General features: G+C 41.7%; 1 pseudogene; it reads left to right on the top strand.

Annotated features, from left to right (window-relative positions):
* The first annotated feature begins 4,446 nt into the window (after nt 1–4,446).
* The window catches only part of LOC115007582 (interferon-induced protein with tetratricopeptide repeats 1B-like), a 29,742-nt pseudogene continuing 11,039 nt past the window's right edge, over nt 4,447–23,149 (top strand).

The following is a 23,149-nucleotide window of genomic DNA, read 5'->3' as shown; positions in this document are numbered from 1 at the left end:
TGTTTTAATGGGTTATATGTAATAGCCTTGCTTGTTTTTAGTGTTTTTATGAAATATCTGTATTGACTCCATAATCATATCTATCTCCCCTTTATTTAGCCCACTGCCACGCGAGCCACCAATGGCTTGGCGAGCCGCACAATGAGTAACACTGCTCTAGAGCACTGATACGAGGACGTGTCTTTTCTGTAACACACACACACACACACACACACACACACACACACACACACACACACACACACACACACACACACACACACACACACACTCACACACACCAATGCATAAACACTTGAATCAAGCTGTGTGTGTGTGAGTGTGTGAACAGACGTGGTGTAAACGTACCTGAAGTCGAGGCAGAATGATGTCACACATCCTCTCTGAGTGAAGAAGCTCGTCAATGAACTCGTCCACATGCATCAGTTCAAACTCTATTACAAAAAAGAAAAACGATTTCTGAACGATTTCCTCATGTATCCACAACATATTCAGAGTTTAAAAACCAACGTTGTCAAAACAAATATTGACATTATGGATCCTGTGGGAGAAAATCCCTGAAGCTTGGGCCGGATGTCCTCAGGATCTTCACCACACTATAACAATACTTCTATATTGCTTTCAAAAATCAACAGAGTTCAAGGAGTTTCAATAGAATAAGAGTTTACTGAAGAATCAACACAGTACAGCAAACACGAGTCGGTCCAAGGACTGATTGAATAACAAATCACACACCTCTTAGTTTATACATTTTCCTTATCTTTCAAAGTTGACACCATTGTTCCAAAAAGTCAGTGAGTAGAGACAGGAGGGGTAGAGACAGGAGGGGTAGAGAATTCAGACGGTGGCAGGTGTTAGTCAGACACAAGAATACAATTCTCTGTTTCTTATGATGACCTTCAGTTTACCTAAGATACAATGGTCGAGTTTGACGCGTAGGGCTAAAGAAAACATTGCCTATCTGAAAGGAGGCACAGAGAATACAAGTAAAGTTACAGCGATGTGCTGAGCGAGTCAGAAATTAATTAAACCAAGTTTTAAACAATAGTAATGTAACATCTGTTGCCTGACTGTCCTGCCAACCTTGACTTTTTAACCACTGTGCACCAGTAGTTATCTTTTTCTTCAAATACTCCCTAACTTTCCCAAAGCGGGAAAAAAAAACTGTGTTTTCAAATACTCCTGACAACAGCACATTCTGCTGACACTTTATCTATTCTTACTTAACTAGTGGTGTAACTAGTAACTAATGTTATTTTAGCTGTTAACCTTTACTTTCCATGACCTCACCTTCTGCCTTTACACCATTAAATCTCAGTGTCTGTCGTATAGACTAAAATACTCTAATGATTAACAGTATACAAATATCTTCATGTTTCAGGCAGTTGCTAACTAAAATCATTATTCTGCTTCAAACAATATCCCACAATCCTTCAAGTTAACGAGGATGTTTTCATTCCCTCCCTTCTTTCTTCATTCTTTACTTACTTTTGTCTCTTCGGTGTGTCTTGTTATTTTCCTTATAAGGAGTTTAAAGTGTGTATTTTCTTATAGCTTATAGATGTAATATATAGTTATACTGTATTTGTTGCATGTATGAAATTACAGAAAGACCAAAAAAGAAACTGTTGCTATGTTTACCTGTTTCAACAAAGGAAAACACCAAACTTGAAGAGAAGGAACAAATACACTGGCATGTTTAGGCCTACTTTGAAATAAATTAAACACAGAACTATGCAGGCCTATTTGAGTCCTCCCCATATTTGTTGAATAAAATAAAATGAATATAATATAAAAATACACAAAACTATAAAAAATACAATATAAAAATGAAATGAATAAAAAAAGTAGTCCACTTTGAAATAAACAAAACGTATAGCTGCAGCCTAATATCTTAAAAAGAGTAAACATAAAGAAATAGGCCAGTTTCTATTTAATTATGTCCGTTTCAGTGTGTTTTCATCAACATGGAGGTGGTGATGATTTCTTTGGCTTGTAAAAAATTCACAACAGCCTCTCAAATGTCCCACAAAATGTCTTTCAACATTACATTTTCTGTTGTTTGCTCTTTTCTCGCCACATATCAAGCACACTGGTAAGCCAGCATTGTTGACAGGGAAAACAAATGTATCTGTCCACGCAGAATTATTTTATCCATGGTTAGCATACCGGGTTAGGCGGGGGTCTGCAACTCAAGATAAACCACCTGCAGGGAAAGGCACCGCGCCCGTAGACTCAGGAAAATGTGACGCATTTTTTAGTTGACGAAATATTAAAAAATATATTTTATTTCAGTGTCACTGTTTCACCTCGAACTCCAAGATAAGAGGTGTTCCCTTTGAAAGAGTGTCCACTGTGCAACAAAAAATACATGTTCCATGTTTTTTTTTTGTCAAAGCTACAGGGAGCCACTACAGAGGGGTTAAAGAGCTGCATGTGGCTCCTGAGCCGCAGGTTGCAGACCCCTGTTCTAGGGGGAGCTGAGGGAATAGACAATGGATGAATTTTTTATTCCTTATGACTGGTCCATTCATTTTTTCTTACTTTGTTTTCTTGCTGTCTATTCAGTGCTTCTTACTCCGTGCCTTCCTTCCCTTCTCCCTTTCTCCACATCAGATGAACAGTGGTTATCCAAACATAGCACACTTCAGAGCATTTTGTATGAACCTTTTGAGAATGTGTTTTAAGAATTGTTCTTTTTATTCTCTATCAGTGCTGCTCAGAGTCAAACAACACTGGTTTCCAAACTGGAGGACCTGCAGTGCCACTTCACCTATCTAAAAGATTATTTGTAAAACTGTGAGCAGTAATTTGTATGAAAATCCTTGAATAACACTCGTCATTTAAATAGCATCACTGAGGACATGTTAAAATAATGTTACCATAATTCAGTATCACATGATTTATTCAAATAGATTTTGATCAGATATTGTTTTTCTTTAATAAGTTACATGTAGGCTATACGTGTAACCATGGTGTTGTCCTTTGCAATGTATTTTCATAACATAATAGACTCTAGAGCCATTGAAATTTGCTTTGCAGTAAGCTTTGTTTTATGAAAGACAAAACTCTTTGATCGGTACTATAATACTTAACTTGATGTATAACCTGACTATTATCACCAGATTGTTTGTATAGAAAGTATGTCAAGCTTTGTCTAAGTTTTATACACAAATAAATATGCATTATGTACACCAAGAAAGGTTCTTTGAGTATGTTTTGTTTTGGTGGTTACTATATACAAGAAATTGAAATACACGACATCATTATGCAGTACTGTACACAGGGTGCTGATAGATGTTAATTAAACTACAACTATTAAGTCAACTTGGATGGAACAGTGACAATATTTCCAAGGCGATATGTGAACAGGTGACTAATAATCAAACATGCAAGCTTTTGTGTTGAAAAGAAGTGTTTTTAAATTAAATAGAACCCTGTCAGGTCCGGACCTCCTGGTGGCACGGCACTGCTGCGACCCGGGCTCCTGTCGCGCGCTGGAGCTTTTGTTTTTATGTTTTACGTTTCTTTTTTTAATTTTAAACCACACGTTTTAATCTAAAGACTGCGTATGTTGGCACGATGACGATCCTTGCAAAAGAGACGCACTAATGGCTCTCTGCACTGCGGGAGCCTTCCCACCATCTGACCTGCCGGAGGACATACAAACTACAGAGTCTTCTATTATAGTGTTTACTGAGACGTGGCTTCACCGGGATATTTCTGGCTCTTTGTGAGCTGGAGTATTTGTCTTTAATTCACTCAGACAGAAGTGAAACGTCAGGGGGCATCTGTGTTTTTAACACTGATAAGTGGTGCAGACAACAAAGTACGACTCGACTTCACCTTTTTGAACTTAGGGTGTGATTTTTATTATAGGGAACTTCAATTATTGCAAACTTAAACTGTCACCCGGTTTTCAACAATACTATAAATGCGGGACAGAATTCTAGACAAATGTTACGGCAATGTGAACAACGCTTATGTGAGTAGAGCCAAACCCCAGAGCTTCCAAACCCGGACCATAATACGATGCATCTCATATCTGCTTATAGAACTGTTGTCAAACAGAGCAAACCACAAACCAAGACTGTAAACGTTTGCACGAGTGACAGAATAAAGTCTCTTAACAGAATCATAATATTTTATCAGAAGATGCACCCAGTAAAGAAATGTGGCATCTTGGGGTTACATATTTCACTCACAAAATATGAATATATACACAAATTTAAAATAATCGTTTTGCGTTTCTTCTAAAGAAGAAAAACGATTATTTTAAATACACTTATGAGAGAATATAATCACAAACTTTAATGAGTCAGGTCTTAGTTCATTTTTCAGAAATGTGGCTTTCGGTTTCTATTCCTGGGAAACGATAGTCAGGTGGGCGTGGACAGAACAAAAATGTAAACATCTGACATTCACTTCAACTTTGCAGTCAACATTTAAAGCTGCATGCTCAACAACATCTCATAATTTACAGCAAAGCAGGAGTTGGACATCACTGACTTTTTTCCAGAGAACCCAAAGCAGCATCAAGAGCTAAATCCAGCTGAACTAAGTAATATTTAGAGAACTGCTGAGTCGAGGAAACAGTTGAATGATGAGGTGAGCAACTGCTTCTGTCTTTCAAGTAATAACAATCATTATGATGTATTTAATATCTTATTATTATTAAGCCCCAGAGATCCAAAACTCTCACTTTTAATAATAATAATAATAATAATAATAATAATAATAATAATAATAATAAGTCACTTGAGTCACTTTTCAGAAAATAATATTTTCTTCTGCTCCGGCTCGGTTTGCTGTTATTTTGCATGTGGTGAAACGCCAAAGTAGCTGCTTGATGTCTTTAGTTTTTTTGGACAAGTCTAGTAGTCTACTCCATTGAGTGTTGACAAGAAACAGGTGTAGACGAAATATGTGTTGTTTTGATGACCTATCATGTACGCAAAGGTGCGTAGTGACACAAGTGACGTTACGCTATCCATATTTGTGCCGTGCATGCGTACCTGCGTACCAGTTATGTGCACCCCTGAATATATATCTCATCTGGCTTGGGAACACCCTGGGATCCCCCAGGAGGAGCTGAAAATGTTACAGGTGAGAGGGAATGAAAAAAGGATGGATGTTTTATTTTCCTACTCAGTGCTTCTTACTCCATTCCTTCCTTCCATTCTCCTTTTCTCCACATGAGATGAACAGTGGTTATGAAAACATAGCAAACTTCAAAGCATATTACATTAACCTACTGATGATGTGTTTTAATAATTATTATTTTTATTCTCCATCAGTGCTGCTCAGAGTCAAACAACACTGGTGTCCAAACTGCAGGGCCTGCAGTGCCACTTCACCTGGGATCTGGACACCAGCAGGGCCAAACTTTTACGTTTCAGGGAAAAGTTTGAGGATTTTGGCACCGAGGACGGACACAGCTGGCTGGGTCACATTTACAACCTGCGGGGGTTCATTGAATACAAGCTGGGGTTCACTGAAGAAGCCCAGAGTTTCTTCAACAAGGCTACAGAGGCCTTCTGCCAGATAAGAAATGCAGATGAGGGTCCCTGGTTAGTGGTGAACTATGGGAACCTGGCTTGGCTGCACCACCACCTGGGAGACCCAGCAGAGAGTGAGGCTTACCTGACAAAGGTCGACGCCCTGATGAATTAATATCCATCACCATCCCAGGACAAGCTCCACCCAGAGATCTGCGCTGAAAAAGCCTGGACTTTCATGAGGTTTAGCACAGATAAAATGTCGCTGGCTCTAGATTACTTCCTGAAGGCCATTGAGATGCAGCCGGACATGGTGGAGTGGAACACCTGCCATATCTTAGGGTTAATGTTTGCTTCAGAGCACAGCAGCACAGCAGTGGGGGCTGACATCTTGGAGAAAATGAGAATCGCCAAAGAAAAGGATCCAAAGAACTTGTACCTCGCAGTTCACTACCTCGACCAATGTGCTAAGAAAGGAGAAAGAATTGAAGAGTTGTAGTCTTACACACTTCTCTGTGCTTCTTTCTGGGCAGTCACCCACTCAAATCCCCATAGTGACTGTGTCTGCCCCACGACCACTGAAACTAATCAAGTCTATGGTTAACAGAAGAGGAGTTATACATGAAAACCTAATTAAAATAAACACCACCGCTGCAAAAGTGCAACTAAATCAAAAAATTAAATGTGGGCTCTTAAACATCAGATCTTTATCAACGAAAGCTGGATTGGTAAATGACTTAATATCAGATAATAAGATTGATTTATTTTGTCTCACTGAAACCTGGCTGAGACATGAAGAATATGTCAGTCTAAATGAATCTACTCCACCTGGTCATATTAATACTCACATTCCTCGAGGTACTGGCCGAGGAGGTGGAGTTGCGGCCATATTTGACTCAAACCTCTTGATCAATCCTAAGCCTAAACTAAAATATAACTCTTTTGAAAGCCTTGTTCTTACGCTCTCAAACCCAACATGGAAAACAATAAAGCCAGTTTTATTTGTTACTGTGTACCGCCCTCCTGGTCCGTATTCTGAATTTCTATCTGAATTCTCAGAATTTTTATCAAATTTAGTCCTTAAAACAGATAAAGTAATTATTGTAGGTGACTTTAATATTTATGTGGATGTTGATAGTGACAGCCTTAATAATGCATTTATCTCAATATTAGATTCAATTGGGTTCAGTCAAAATGTACATGAACCAACTCACTGTTTAAACCACACTCTGGACCTTGTTCTGGGATATGGTGTTGAAATTGAAAGTTTATCAGTGTGTCCACATAATCCTCTTTTATCAGACCATTTTTTAATAACTTTTGAAGTCCTGTTACTGGACTACAAGCCAGTAGGCAAAATATCCTACGCTCGATGTTTATCTGAAAGTGCTGTGACTAAATTTAAGGAAGTGATTCCATCAGCACTTAATTCAATACCAGAACTCAATATCAATATAATGGAGGACTCCAATGCTAACTTTAGTCCCTCCCAAATTAATCATCTTGTTGATAGCGCTGCAGCCTCACTGCGAATAACACTCGACTCTGTCGCTCCTCTAAAGAAAAAGATCATAAAACAGAAAAAGAAAGCTCCATGGCTTAATTTACAAATCCGCAAACTAAAACAAAAGTCGAGAAATCTTGAAAGTAAATGGCGTTCCACTAAATTGGAAGAATCTCGTTTAGTCTGGTTAGATCATCTTAAAACGTATAAGAAGGCTCTCCGTAATGCCAGAGCAGCTTATTACTCTTCCTTAATAGAAGAAAGTAAGAACAACCCCAGGTTTCTTTTCAGCACTGTAGCCAGGCTGACAGAGAGCCACAGCTCTACAGAGCCTTCTGTTCCTATATCTCTCAGTAGTGACGACTTTATGAGTTTCTTTAACGATAAAATTATAATTATTAGAGACAAAATTAATCTCCTCCTGACCTCAATTGGTAATGACTTAACTTCAACTGTTGGAATTTTAAAAACATCTGTAACTCCTGAAATATATCTCGACTCTTTTACTCCAATCAACCTTAACCAACTAACTTCAACAATCTCATCGTCTAAACCATCAACCTGTCTTTTGGACCCGATTCCAACTAAACTGTTTAAAGAAGTTTTACCCTTAATTAACACTTCGTTATTAAATATGATCAACCTGTCTCTATTATCTGGCTACGTACCAAAATCCTTTAAAGTAGCTGTAATAAAACCACTTCTTAAAAAGCCTAGTCTTGATCCAGAGGTTTTAGCCAACTATAGGCCGATATCTAACCTTCCCTTTCTCGCTAAAATCCTTGAGAAAGCAGTCGCAAAACAGTTGTGTGACTTTTTACATAATAATAGTTTATTTGAGGTTTTTCAATCTGGATTTAGAGTTCATCATAGCACAGAGACGGCACTGGTGAAAGTTACCAATGACCTTCTGTTGGCATCAGACAAAGGACTTGTCTCTGTTCTTGTCTTGTTAGACCTCAGTGCTGCTTTCGACACTGTTGATCATGACATTCTACTACAGAGACTGGAACATTGTGTTGGCATAAAAGGAACCGCACTAAGCTGGTTTAAGTCCTACTTATCTGAGCGATCTCAATTTGTACTTGTTAACGATAAATCCTCCATGACAGCCAAAGTCAGTCTTGGAGTTCCGCAGGGTTCTGTACTTGGACCGATTCTATTCACCTTATATATGCTTCCTTTGGGCAATATTATAAGGAACCACTCTATAAACTTTCATTGTTATGCGGATGATACCCAATTATATCTATCAATTAAACCAGATGAAACCAATCAATTGGCTAAACTTCAAGCATGCCTTAAGGACATAAAAACTTGGATGTCTTGCAACTTTTTGATGTTAAACACAGACAAAACTGAAGTTATTATACTTGGCCCTAAACGCCTCCGAAACGCATTTTCTAATGACATAGAAGCTCTGGATGGCATTAACTTGGCCTCCAGCACCACTGTAAGGAATCTTGGCGTCATCTTTGATCAAGATCTGTCGTTTAACTCCCACATAAAACAAATCTCAAGGACTGCCTTCTTTCATCTACGTAACATTGCAAAAATAAGACACATCCTGTCTCAAAATGATGCAGAAAAACTAGTCCATGCATTTGTTACTTCAAGGCTGGATTACTGCAACTCATTGTTATCAGGTTGTCCTAAAAAGTCGCTTAAGACTCTTCAGTTGATCCAAAATGCAGCGGCACGTGTATTGACTAGAACTAGGAAACGGGATCATATTACTCCTGTATTAGCTGCACTGCACTGGCTCCCGGTAAAATACAGAATAGAATTCAAAATCCTTCTCCTGACTTACAAATTAATTAAAGGTCAGGCTCCAGCATATCTTAAAGATCTCATAGTACCTTATAAACCAACTAGAGCATTACGCTCCCAGACTGCAGGGTTACTTGTGGTTCCTAGAGTCTCTAAGAGTACAATGGGAGCCAGAGCCTTCAGCTATCAAGCTCCTCTCCAGTGGAACCAGCTTCCAGTTTGTGTTCGGGAGGCAGACACACTCTCCACATTTAAGAGTAGGGTAAAGACTTTCCTTTTTGATAAAGCTTATAGTTAGGGCTGGCTCAGGTTTGCCCTGGATCAGCCCCTAGTTATGCTGCTATAGGCTTAGACTGCCGGGGGACACCTCCCTGCTCTCTTCCTTCTCTCCCTCTCTCTTCTTCTCCCTCTCTATCTGTATGCATTTATGTAAATGTATGTTACTAACTCACCATCCGGGGTATCATCCCCGGAGTGTCTGTCTCTCATGTGGCAGGTTGCCACTGATAAAGTTTACGTCAGGATCATGAATCGTGACAGTGCCTGCTGACCTGGTCCTGCTGGACACCGGGAAGCCTTATTGACATTTTCCTGGATTCATCCAAACTTTCTATTTCTTTTTTTTCCAACACAACATAATTTCTGTCAAATGTTGTATTTGTACTATGTTGTTTATCCTGTACACACGACATCTATTGCACGTCTGTCCGTCCTGGGAGAGGGATCCCTCCTCAGTTGCTCTCCCTGAGGTTTCTTCCATTTTTTCCCCTTTAATTTTGGGGTTTCTTTTAGGAAGTTTTTCCTTGTGCGATGTGAGGGTCTAAGGACAGAGGGTGTCGTATCCTGTACAGTCTGTAAAGCACACTGAGACAAATGTATAATTTGTGATATTGGGCTATACAAATAAATTTGATTTGAATTTGATTTGATTTGAAGATGAAGCACGTGAGGTAGCCAGGGAGGTTTTGAGAAATCCTGTCAGCCGCTACAGTGGTATTAAACCATTACTTATTGTTTACAGAAACTATTTATCTGTTGATGAGGCCATTGATTTGGCAGAGGAGGTTCTGAGAAACCATCCAGATGAGCGTTATCTGAAGGGATGTGCTGCACTCTGCTACAGATGGAAGATCTTTGACAATGACAGTCTTCCAACACAAAGCCTGATGGACAGAGCAATCAGTCTCCATGAAGAGATGATTTCTCTTTACCCTCGTTCCTCACTTAAGAAGAAAATAGACCTTGCACATATATATGTAAAGTCAACTAATGGCCTAGCTAAAGCTGAGCAGATATACCAGGAACTGCTAGAAAGGGATCTTGAACCTGTAGACAAACAGATGCTTTACTACAACTACGCACAACATTTAAACTTCAATGGACAGGATCGCAACAGGTCACTCGGATATTACATAAAGGTGGCAGAGATATGGCAACAATCCTTCTTTCGTGAGAAAAGCATCAAAATTATGGTGAACATTAGAGACAGAGGCAGGGACAGAATGTGTAGAGAAATAAAGGAGTTTCTGGAAAACCTGCAAGAGCCATAGTGTTTTTAACAGCACTGGTTCTGAATCCAGAACAAATATAGATATTGCATTAGCAATAACATCTGTATATACTTATTATTTTGATTACTTACACGTTAATTAAGTTGCACGTTTTTTCTCTCTTGGTCGTGTGGTCCAGAAGGCAGTAACACCCACACTCGCAACATGTAATATACGATCAACTCATTGTTGGTTTTAGTCTATAAATGGCTAACAAACAAAAGAACCTGTATATTTTGAGCTGTCTCCTTTTAAGGCAGGTTTCAACAAGTGTTCATTGAAGACAACACATATCTAAATACCTATACATTAGCACTGAAAAACTGCCAGCTGTAGTACACAAGTACAAATGTGTTGTAAATGTTAGTGAATAATAAAACTTGGATTTGTAATGGAGCTTAATTTGTTCTATCACCTGAATTACAGCCAAATGCAACTGATTGTTTTCATGTATGTAAGCTGTGTCTCAGTTGTACACTCTATAAATACTATGAAATATACATTACTAAGACATTCTGTTGGACGTCAACCAAACTACAACTTTTAAAGCTACTGCCAACATTATATTTGAAAACCTTTAGAGAAGCAAAACATTAGTTAATTCATCGTTTTCCAAAAACTAAAATCACAGTAACACTGAATTTTATGTTTGAGATTTCAGAATAATTCCTTGGAAATAATAATTTGGTACTAATTACAGGGGAAAACAGTAATTTCCTCAAAAGAAATGCTGAAGTTTTTCCCAAGTAAAGATGAATTCATTTATTGATTGATGATTGAAAACTTTATTGGAGCCTTGTTTAATAATATAATTTCCCAAAGACAAAGTATAAATGTTTGCATGTTTAGCCGACCTTTTGGCAATATAGTGTAACATAAAACCCATAGACTGTTGAAAACACAGCTGTAATATTTGTATCATGTCTTATTTTACTTGACAAAGTTCCTTGTAAATAAAATCCCAGGAGCATCATGTCTCGTCGAGTTTGTTGAGTTTTTCATGTTGTAACTTCCTGTTTTGTTGTGTAACTACCTCTTGTTTCTCAATCCAGATCCCTTTACTTCCTCTCTTGGTGTGGTTTCCCGTCATCAGAGAAGCGAAACGTGAGGGCGGGGGGGCATCTGTGTTTTCATCACTGATAAGTGGTGCAGACAACACAGTACCACTCGACTTCACCTTTTTGAACTTAGGGTGTATTTTTCATTTTAGGGAAATGTTGTAGTGTAATGCGGCTGTAGAGGTGACATACGGCTGTAGAGAGGGCATACGACTGTACTAGACTATGCATGATAACCCTGTGAGCACCTCTCACACAGGCTAGATAAGGATGTGTAATGTCTCGTCGAGTTTGTTGAGTATTTCATGTTGTAACTTCCTGACTTTGCTTGAAAACAGAGCGGGTTTGTTTGCACATTAAGCACAAAGGGTTCGACTCGTGGAGGACAAATAAAAATTTCTCTGTCAACTTTTCCTGAATGTTCCTATGCTCGTCTTGTATGGCTCGTACCTTTCTTTTTTAACGGGAGCAGCTGTTGTCTGTCCACAAACCACATCTCCAGCATCTTCCTCTCGATTTACGGTGGTTTGATGCTCCAAAGACAAATCTTAATTTTCCTCGTTTGTCACGCTTTGTTTCTGTCCAACAGGTGTGCAACTTTTTAATAAGAAATCGATCCATTTTACGTCTGTAGAAACACACGCAAACTAGCATGTAATGTTGAAACGAGTCGTCCGGACTAACGCAGGTTGGTCGTAGTATCCTTCAATTTAAATGTTCAAATTTAGCGATATAAATAATTTTTTTGCAAATGTCCATATTCACAAGCATGCTTATGTTAACATATTTTTAATGAGCTTAAGTTAATTTATTTCTATACTAGCTCACCATGTATCTACCCGTCCAAGAACACATTCACCATTGTCGTGCTGATAGACCGCCAAAACTGGCAACTCCGCAGTGAGTCAGTGTCGGCCGAGCAAGTTTAAATATCTTGTTTCTGTCTATATTTGCATCTTTTATCAATTATCATGATCAATTATTTGTATTATTTGTAGGCTAATAGAGCAGACACTGTGTTTTAATGGGTTGTATGTAATAGCCCTGCTTGTTTTTAGTGTTTTTATGAAATATCTGTATTGACTCCATAATCATATCTATCCTCCCCTTTATTTAGCCCACTGCCACGCGAGCCACCAATGGCTTGGCGAGCCGCAGGAGGCTCGCGAGCCGCGCAATGAGTGACACTGCTCTAGAGCACTGATACGAGGTCGTGTCTTTTCTGTAACACACACACACACACACACGCACGCATGCACACGCACGCGCGCACACACACACACACACCAATGCATAAACACTTGAATCAAGCTGTGTGTGTGTGAGTGTGTGAACAGACGTGGTGTAAACGTACCTGAAGTCGAAGCAGAATGATGTCACACATCCTCTCTGAGTGAAGAAGCTCGTCAATGAACTCATCCACATGCATCAGTTCAAACTCTATTACAAAAATGAAAAACGATTTCTGAACGATTTCCTCATGTATCCACAACATATTCAGAGTTTAAAAACCAACGTTGTCAAAACAAATATTGACATTATGGATCCTGTGGGAGAAAATCCCTGAAGCTTGGGCCGGATGTCCTCAGGATCTTCACCACACTATAACAATACTTCTATATTGCTTTGAAAAATCAACAGAGTTCAAGGAGTTTCAATAGAATAAGAGTTTACTGAAGAATCAACACAGTACAGCAAACACGAGTCGGTCCAAGGAGTGATTGAATAACAAATCACACACCTCTTAGTTTATACATTTTCCTTATCTTTCAAAGTTGACACCATTGTTCCAAAAAGTCAGTGTCCACTGTGCACCAGTAGTTATCTTTTTCTTCAAATACTCCCTAACTTTCCCACAGTGGAGAAAAAAAACTGTGTTTTCAAATACTCCTGACAATAGCACATTCTGCTGACACTTTATCTATTCTTACTTAACTAGTGGTGTAACTAGTAACTAATGTTATTTTAGCTGTTAACCTTTACTTTCCATGACCTCACCTTCTGCCTTTACACCATTAAATCTCAGTGTCTGTCGTATAGACTAAAATACTCTAATGATTAACAGTATACAAATATCTTCATGTTTCAGGCAGTTGCTAACTAAAATCATTATTCTGCTTCAAACAATATCCCACAATCCTTCAAGTTAACGAGGATGTTTTCATTCCCTCCCTTCTTTCTTCATTCTTTACTTACTTTTGTCTCTTCGGTGTGTCTTGTTATTTTCCTTATAGGGAGTTTAAAGTGTGTATTTTCTTTCTCATTTTCAATATTTTTTTACGTTTTCCGGTCATTTTTTTTCCACACTGACATGGATATAATTCTGGTAGAGAAATTGGAGAAACGCCTAACACATCTATATAATTTAATGAAATAACTATTTTCTTTCCCTTGCTCCTTTTCATCCTTCCTGTCTTCCTTGTTCTCTTCTGTCTTACTCAATGTCTTTACTTAACTTTTCTTCCTACCTTTCTATACCTTCCTTGCTTGTGTCCTCCTTCCTTACCTCTCTCAGCCATCTTTTCTTATCTCTTACCTCATCCCTTTTGGTCTTTCCTTTCATCCTTCTGGCCTCCTTCACTACTTTTTCCCTCCTCTTCTGTTACTGTGACACTCCTTTCTTCATCCATTCCTTTATCATTTTACTTCCACATTTTTACTGCTGCTTCATTTATTTTACCTTACTTTGCTCCTTGCTGTCTATCTGATCATGTTTATTTGTGTTGGAAAAATATTCCTAATAACACCACGAAGTCAGGATCCAAATCAAATAAAAGGGTTTAATCAATATTCTTGCAAGAAGGAGCCGAGTTTTATTCATACAAAGGATGATCAAACTCACGCACATACAGGTTGTAAGTTCTGCTGTGTTGCTCACCGGAGCAACTCTCCCAGCCTCAGTATTTATACCCATTCAAAGGACAGGAAGTCATGAAGAGCTTCCAGGTCAGTCTTCCTTTGTTCAACAAGATGGGGGTTTACAGTAAACACAGATGTACTAATCAACTCAGGTCCCAGACGTACTAATTCAACCGACTGAGGACTGTTCTTTGATTGAGCAGTTCACCTCCAGTCCCCTGCTGTGTTTAACACTCCGTCGTTCCTCCTGTCCCCTGCTGTGCTTAACAATTAGTATTTCCTGTATTTTCCTATAAATTTGTCACATACACACTCAAACACAGTACAATGTGTCGTGCAATTATTTTGTGTCAAGCTCCCAAAAGCAACTCACAAAAAAAGAAAGAAATATTTTCTTCCTACGCATTCAATGCTGCTTCCTCAATTTCTATCTTCCTCCCTTTCTCCACATGAGATGAACAGTGGTTATGCAAACATAGCAAACTTGAGATTATATTACATTAACCTACCAAGGATGTGTTTTTAATAATTTTTATTTTTATTCTCCATCAGTGCTGCTCAGAGTCAAAAAACTAACTCCAAACTGGAAGTCCTGCAGTGTCACTTCACCTGGACATCAGCAGGTCCTTACCTTTACATCTCAGTGAAAAACTGAAGGACATCGGCACCGAGGAGGGAAACAGCTGGCAGGGTCACATTTACAACCTGCGGGGGTTCATTGAATACAAGCTGGGGTTCACTGAAGAAGCCCAGAGTTTCTTCAACAAGGCTACATGATGAGAAACGCAGATGAGTGTCCCTGGTTAGTGGTGAACTACGGGAACCTGGCTTGGCTGCACCACCACCTGGGAGACCCAGCAGAGAGAGAGAGAGAGAGCCATCAGGATGCAGCCGGACATGGTGGAGTGGAACACCAGCCATATTTTAGGGTTAGTGAATGCTTCAAAGCACAGCAGCACAGGGCTGGGGGCTGACATCTTGGTGAAAATTAGAATCAACAAAGAACAGGATCCAGAGAACTTGTACTTTGCTGTTCACTACCTTGAGCAATGTGTTAAGAAAGGAGAAAGAATTGAAGATGAAGCACGTGAACTAGCCAGGGAGTTTTGAGAAATCCTGTCAGCAGCTACAGTGGTATGAAACCCTTACTTAGCGTTTACATAAACTATTTATCTGTTGATGAGGCCATTGATTTGGCAGAGGAGGTTCTGAAAAACCATCCAGATGAGCGTTATCTGAAGGGATGTGCTACACTCTGCTATGAAGAGAAGATCAATTTCAATGACAGTCTCCCAAAACAAAGCATGATAGACAGAGCAATCAATCTCCATGAAGAGATGATTTCTCTTTACCCTCGTTCCTCACTTAAGAAGAAAATAGACCTCGCAAATATATATGCAAAGTCAACTAACGGCCTGGCTAAAGCTGAGCAGATATACCAGGAACTGCTAGAAAGGGATCTTGAACCAACAGATGCTTTACAACAACTTCGAAGCTACTGGGTGCCTAAATTTCCCCCGGGATCAATAAAGTATCTATCTATCTGTAACCATGGTGTTTTCCTTTGCACTGTATTGTAAGAACATAGTGAACTCTATAGCCTTTGAAATGTGCTTTTCTGAAAGCTTTGAGTTCCATCCATCTAGCCATCCATCGTCTACCGCTTATCCGGGATCGGGTCGCGGGGGCAGCAGCTCCAGTAAGGAACCCCAATCTTCCCTTCTCCGGACCACATCCTCCAGCTCCGACTGGGGGATCCTGAGGCGTTCCCAGGCCAGTGAGGAGATATAATCTCTCCACCGAGTCCTGGGTCTTCCCCGGGGTCTCCTCCCAGCTGGACGTGCCTGGAACACTTCCCTAGGGAGGCGCCCAGGTGGCATCCTTACTAGATGCCCGAACCACCTCAACTGGCTCCTTTCAACGTAATGGAGCAGCAGCTCTACTCCGAGTCTCTCACGGATGGCTGAGCTTCTCACCCTATCTCTAAGGGAGACGCCAGCCACCCGTCTGAGAAAACCCCTTTCGGACGCTTGTACCCGTGATCTCATTCTTTCGGTCATGACCCAGCCTTCATGACCATAGGTGAGGGTAGGAACGAAGATCGACCGGTATATTGAGAGCTTTGCCTTCTGGCTCAGCTCTCTTTTCGTCACAACGCTGCGGTAAAGTGACTGTAATACTGCCCCTTCTTCTCCGGCCAATCTCTCGCTCCATCGTCCCCTCACTCGCGAACAAGACCCCGAGGTACTTGAACTCCTTCACTTGGGGTAATGGCTCATTCCCTACCCGGAGTAGGCAATCCACCGGTTTCCTGCTGAGAGCCATGGCCTCCGATTTAGAGGTGCTGATCCTCATCCAAACCGCTGCACACTCGGCTGCGAACCGATCCAGTGACTGTTGAAGGTCACATACCGATGATGCCATAAGGACCACATCATCTGCAAAGAGCAGCGATGAGATCCTCAGGTCACCGAACTGCAACCCCTCTCCTCCACGACTACACCTAGATATCCTATCCATGAAAATCACGAACAGGATTGGTGATAAAGCGCTGCCCTGGCGGAGGCCAACATTCACTGGAAACGAGTCCGACTTACTGCCGAGTATCCAGACACAACTCTCGCTTTGGGCGTACAGGGATTGGATGGCCCTCAAAAGTGACCCCCTCACCCCATACTCCCGCAGCACCTCCCACAGTATCACTCGAGGACCCGGTCATACGCCTTCTCTAGATCCACAAAACACATGTAGACCGGATGGGCGTACTCCCAGGCCTCCTCCAGGATCCTTGCAAGAGTAAAGAGTTGGTCTGTTGTTCCACGACCAGGACGAAATCCGCATTGTTCCTCTTCAATCAGAGGTTCGCCTACCGGCCTAACCCTCCTTTCCAGTACCTTGGAGTACACTTTACCAGGGAGGCTGAGAAGTGTGATACCCCTGTAGTTGGCACACACTCTCTGGTCCCCCATTTTAAATAGGGGAACCACCACCCCGGTCTGCCAACCCTTAGGAACTGTCCCAGACTTCCACGCAATGTTGACGAGGCGTGTCAACCAAGACAGCCCCTCAACACCCAAAGCCTTCAGCATTTCCGGACGGATCTCATTAACCCCTGCGGCTTTGCCACTGTGGAGTTGTTTGACTACCTCAGTGACTTCCATCAGGGAAATTGATGATGATCCCCCATCAGATTCCAGCTCTGCCTCTACCATAGAGGGCGTGTTAGTCGGATTCAGGAGTTCCTCAAAGTGCTCCTTCCACCGGCCGATAACCTTCTCAATTGAAGTCAGCAAGGTCCCACCCTTGCTGTACACAGTTTGGATGGTTCCTCGCTTCCCCCTCCTGAGGTGCCGGATGGTTTTCCAGAAGCACCTTGGTGCCGACCGAAAGTCCTTCTCCATAGCTTCTCCGAATTTCTCCCACACCCGCTGCTTTGCCTCTGACACGGCAGAAGCTGCCGCCCTTCAAGTCCTTCGATACCCTGCAACTGTTTCCGGAGTCCTCCCGGATAATATAACCTGGAAGGACTCCTTCTTCAGTCGGACGGCTTCCCTGACCACCGGGGTCCACCACGGTGTTCGAGGGTTACCGCCCCTTGAAGCACCTAAGACCTTGAGACCACAGCTCATCACCGCAGCTTCAGCAATAGAGGTTTTGAACATCGCCCACTCAGGTTCAATGTCCCCAACCTCCACAGGGATGGCTGAAAAGCTCCGCCGGAGGTGTGAGTTAAAGATCCCCAGGACAGGGGCTTCCTCCAGACGTTCCCAGTTCACCCACACTACCCGTTTGGGTTTCCCAGGTCTGTCCAGAGTCTTCCCCCACCCCTTGATCCAACTCACCACCAGATGGTGATCAGTCGACAGCTCCGCCCCTCTCTTCACCCGAGTGTCCAAAACATGCGGCCTCAGATCAGATGATACGATTACAAAATCAATCATTGACCTTTGGCCTAGTGTGCTCTGGTACCACGTGCACGTATGAGCATCCTTATGTTCGAACATGGTGTTTGTTATGGCCATTCCATGACTAGCACAGAAGTCCAACAACAAACGACCGTTCGGGTTTAGATCAGGGAGGCCCTTCCTCCCAATCACGCCTCTCCAGGTGTCTCCATCGTTTCCCACGTGTGCGTTGAAGTCTCCCAGCAAGACTACGGAGTCCCCTACTGGAGCCCCCTGCAGGGCTCCATTCAGGGTCTCCAAGAAGGCCGAATACTCAGAACTGCGGTTTGGGGCATAGGCACAAACAACAGTCAGTCAAGTTTGCTTCAATTGTACAAATTAATAAATATGTATTATATACACTATGAAAAGTAGTTTAACTCTTTTTGTTTTGGTTGTTACTATATACAAGAAATACAAATACACGACACATCATTTTGCAGTACTGCACTTAGGCTGCTGATGGACGTTAATTAAACTTTCTATTTTGAAGTCAACATGGATGAGCATTAAACAAATGAAGCTGTATAACAATATCTCCTAGGACCTAGGACCTAGGCCAGGGGTCGGCTTCCTTTACTATCTAAAGAGCCATTTTTCCCATCTTCCACCAAATAAGATTTGTCTGGAGCCGCAAAACATGTTTGATAACACAGCTTATAGATGTAATATATAGTTATACTATATTTGTTGGATTTATGAAATTACAGAAAGACCAAAAAAGAAACTGTTGCTATGTTTACCTGTTTCAACAAAGGAAAACACCAAACTCTTTTGAAGAGAAGGGAAAGATACACTGGCATGTTTAGGCCTACTTTGAAATAAATTAAACACAGTACTATGCAGGGCTATTTGAGTCCTCCCCATATTTGTTGAATAAAATAAAATGAATATAATATAAAAAAAATGAAATGAATAAAAAAAGTAGTCCACTTTGAAATAAACAAAACGTATAGCTGCAGCCTAATATCTTAAAAAGAGTAAACTATTAACTACTAAAAAAATAGGCCAGTTAGTATTTAATTTTGTCCGTTTCAGTGTGTTTTCATCCAAATGGAGGTGGTGATCATTTCTTTGGCTTTTAAAAAATTCACAACAGCCTCACAAATGTCCCACAAAATGTCTTTCAACATTACATTTTCTGTTGTTTGCTCTTTTCTCGCCACATATCAAGCACACTGGTAAGCCAGCATTGTTGACAGGGAAAACAAATGTATCTGTCCACGCAGAATTAAAAATCTTTTTTTGGTTTTATCCATGGTTAGCATACCGGGTTAGGCGGGGGTCTGCAACTCAAGATAAGCCACCTGCAGAGAAAGGCACCGTGCCCGTAGACGCAGTAGAATGTGACGCATTTTTTAGTTGACAAAATATTAAAAAATATTTTATTTCAGTGTTACAATATCACCTCGAACTCCAAAATAAGAGGTATTCCCTTTGAAAGATTGTCCACTGTGCAACAAAAAATACATGTTCCATGTTTTTTTTTTGTCAAAGCTACAGGGAGCCACTATAAAGGGGTTAAAGAGCTGCATGTGGCTCCTGAGTCGCAGGTTGCAGATCCCTGCCCTAAGCAGTTTGTAAACGTAAATTGCTGTTGAATTATTACGTTGAACCGAATACACTTCGACATAATACTCGTTTACAAGATTACATAGTTAATTGATTTGTAATTTACAACAAAGGTTACAGCTGTGAGGGCAAAGTGAGCTTTTTGGACGAGGCCTGGACCCACAAGGCCCCACATTAAGCTGACGGTGACTGATGTGATATAATTTACTTACCGAATATATTCATTTGTGATATAATGATTTACTGAATGTAATTGTTAACTCCAGAAAATAAGTGTTATGTACTGTATGTATGTATTTACAATGCTCATGCAATCTGTGTGAGTGAAAGCATGCTAGAGGTACACTGAAGAAATACCAAGGAAGACATCTGCGCAAATAGGCATGGACACGCCTATGTTCCTACAAAAGGACCTGACTCCAGCCAACCGATGAGAAGAGGACAAGACCCCAGCGGGGGTGTATATGAAAAATGTTTAGCTTGGAGGCAGGACGATTCTGTGGAACAGGGGGAGAGAGAGGTGCTGTGAAGTAGGATCGTCCTTAGCTGGGTATATCTTCTATGCTGTCATATCACATTAATAATTGCTTTTATATAAATAAGAAGTTTACTGGATTCATTTGAGGTAGAAACTCTGTCTCCAAATTAAAAACACGACACTGACACATATACTGAATAGGCTTATTTTATGATATCATAATATTTTATGAGAAGGTGCAGCCATTAAACTAATGTGGTATCTTGGGGTTGAATATTTCACTCAGTGTGGCATCATATTATAAAGAAGAAAAGTGCGATATAATTAACAAATATAAGTATCCTCTTGTGTAATAACTGACAAGTGCTCGTATTTACATAGCTAATGTGAAGAAATGTTAAGTACTATATGTATTAAATAAAGCTCATACTTAGACTTGTAAGAAGCTCAACTCACTCATAACTGTCTTATTATATCAGGGATAACTGTGACTCATTGTGATCATAATCACTGTGATATTGTGAATGCGTAATATGAGAGCGCCCCTGACAAAGTCGTTCGAAGTCCCCGTAGGATGTGACGTGATGACGTCAGACGTCAAAGACCAGAAATTATATATACACGGATGTAACCAGTAAGCGGGACCATTCTGTTGACCGGGGGAGAGAGGAGGCTTGTGAAACAGGATGGTCACCCAGCTGGGTAAATTTTCCATGCTTGTCTTATCATATTAATAAATGCTTTGTTGAACAAGAAGTTTGTTAGATTGATTCGCTGTAGCCTCTACGTCTTCCAAATTGAACACTAACAAAAGCAAATTAATTAATTTAAATACACTACATGAGTCACGTCTTAGTTGTTTTTCAAGATATGTGGCTTTAGGTTTCTATTCCTGGGAAACAATAGTCAGGTGGGTGTGTTTAGACAAAACAAAAATGAAAACGTTTGACATTCACTTCGACTTCAGTGTGAACATATAAAGCTGCCTGCTCAGCAACATCTCATCATTGACAGCAAAGCAGGAGTTGGACTTATCTGACTTTGTACCAGCGAACCTAAAGGTGCATCAAGAGCAAAAACCAGACAAACTGTCTAATATTTAGAGAACTGCTGAGTCGAGGAAACAGCTGAATGATGAGATGAGAAACTGCTTCTGCATCTAAAGTAATGACAATCATTATGATGTATTTTCTATCTTATTATTATTGAGCCCCAGAGATCCAAAACCCTCACCTTTAGTCATGAGCTTTGAGTAGTGACCGAAAGATTGAGTTCACAGACAAAAGTAAATAAGCTGAAATAAGTTACCTCAATAGGGTAGCTGGGCATAACATAAATCATAGGGTATGTGAGCAGAGACATACGGAGGGAAGGGCGCTTTCCTTCAGAAGTTTTCCGTCCAACTCTTGAAGACTCCGGGGTATACCCAGAACACGCTGAGGAGATTATTTATCTCATCTGGTTTGGGAACACCCTGGGGTCCCCCAGGAAGTGCTGGACATTTTGCAGGTGAGAGGGAATGAAAAAAGGATGGATGTTTTATTTTCCTTATGACTGTCTATTCAGTGCTTCTTACTCCATTCCTTCCTTCCCTCCTCCCTTTCTCAACATCAACAGTGGCTATGCACTCATTGCACACGTCAGACTCTGATAAGTTTTAGCACAGATAAAATGCAGCTGGCGAGCCATCAGGATGCAGCCGGACATGGTGGAGTGGAACACCTGCCATATCAAAGGGTTAATGTATGCTTCAGGGCACATCAGCGCAGACCTAGGGGCTGACATCTTGGAGAAAATGAGAATTGCTGCGGCATGACTCACAACACCGCTTCACGTCCGGGCAAATGCCCGGCCAATACCCTAGATACCCGGACATGGGGTTATGATGGCTTTTCGGAACCAACAACTGTGTATTTTCCTGACCTGTTTGTGTGTCACGGCTCACACGGTACAGCCTGTCCCTAATCACTGAAAAGTGGGGGTGTGTCAGTGCGGCGTTCTGGTTTAGTGGGGAGCCATCCACACTCACTACTTGCTCGAAAGCGTGACGGAGGGTCTCGTCTCGAGACTGCTCGAGGGGAAAGTCCTCCACCGGATGTAACTGCAGGGACGAAGCTGATGAAGCTCATCACAAGCCTCCTCCGGCCCCGCACTCCCCTCGCCGGCGTTCGCCACCTCCGTATCCCCATTGAACACTGCCGGGAGAGGAGTCTGGCGGCACCACAACCCGGACCAACTGCCCCACCTCCATGCCGGACAGTCCCGCCACCACCCCTGCCCTGGCATCTGAGGACCCCTCTGTGGTGCCAGGCGAACAGATGCGTAGGCTGGGTCCTGGGGGGGAGAAAAGAAAGGAAACTGGGGGTGAGTAGTCAGCTGTGCTCCAACTTCACCGGAGGTGAAGACCGGGCCAACGAAGGGTGGCATATGGCACGGGCCAGCGGCCCCCGCTGAGGACCGGAAACTCCTTGAGGCATGAACGGGCCGGATCTGTGGGGGATCTGTGGCCCGGTCTTCGTGCCCCAGACTCCGTCGGGGCAGGGAGAGGTGGTCCTCCACAAGGACGACGGCAGCTTCAATGTTGGCAGGGAGGTAGCACTGGACCCAGTTTGCTGAAGAAGCTGGCAGTCCGGTAATGAACTGCTCCAGTGCCTCATGCCCGACGACGTCCTCCGCAGAGTTGGTTCCCGGCTGGAGGCAGCACCTGGCTGCGTCATCTTCTGCAGCCCAATCGGCAGTGGCCGAGCCGGAGTGTTTCCTGGATCGCCCCTCTGGTGGCCGAGCACTGCAGCAGCTCCCACAGGAGGACACGATCCTCCCGCTGGCACGCCGTATTGTGGCAAGGGCTTTTCCCCTCCTCTGACCTGTCCCTATTCAGGTGCCAGTGTAGCAATCCCTATCTACAGCCAGGTGATA

The sequence above is a fragment of the Cottoperca gobio genome, chromosome 4 (assembly GCF_900634415.1).
Source record: "Cottoperca gobio chromosome 4, fCotGob3.1, whole genome shotgun sequence".
Lineage (NCBI taxonomy): Eukaryota > Metazoa > Chordata > Actinopteri > Perciformes > Bovichtidae > Cottoperca > Cottoperca gobio.
This window is presented reverse-complemented; position numbering and strand designations above follow the sequence as displayed.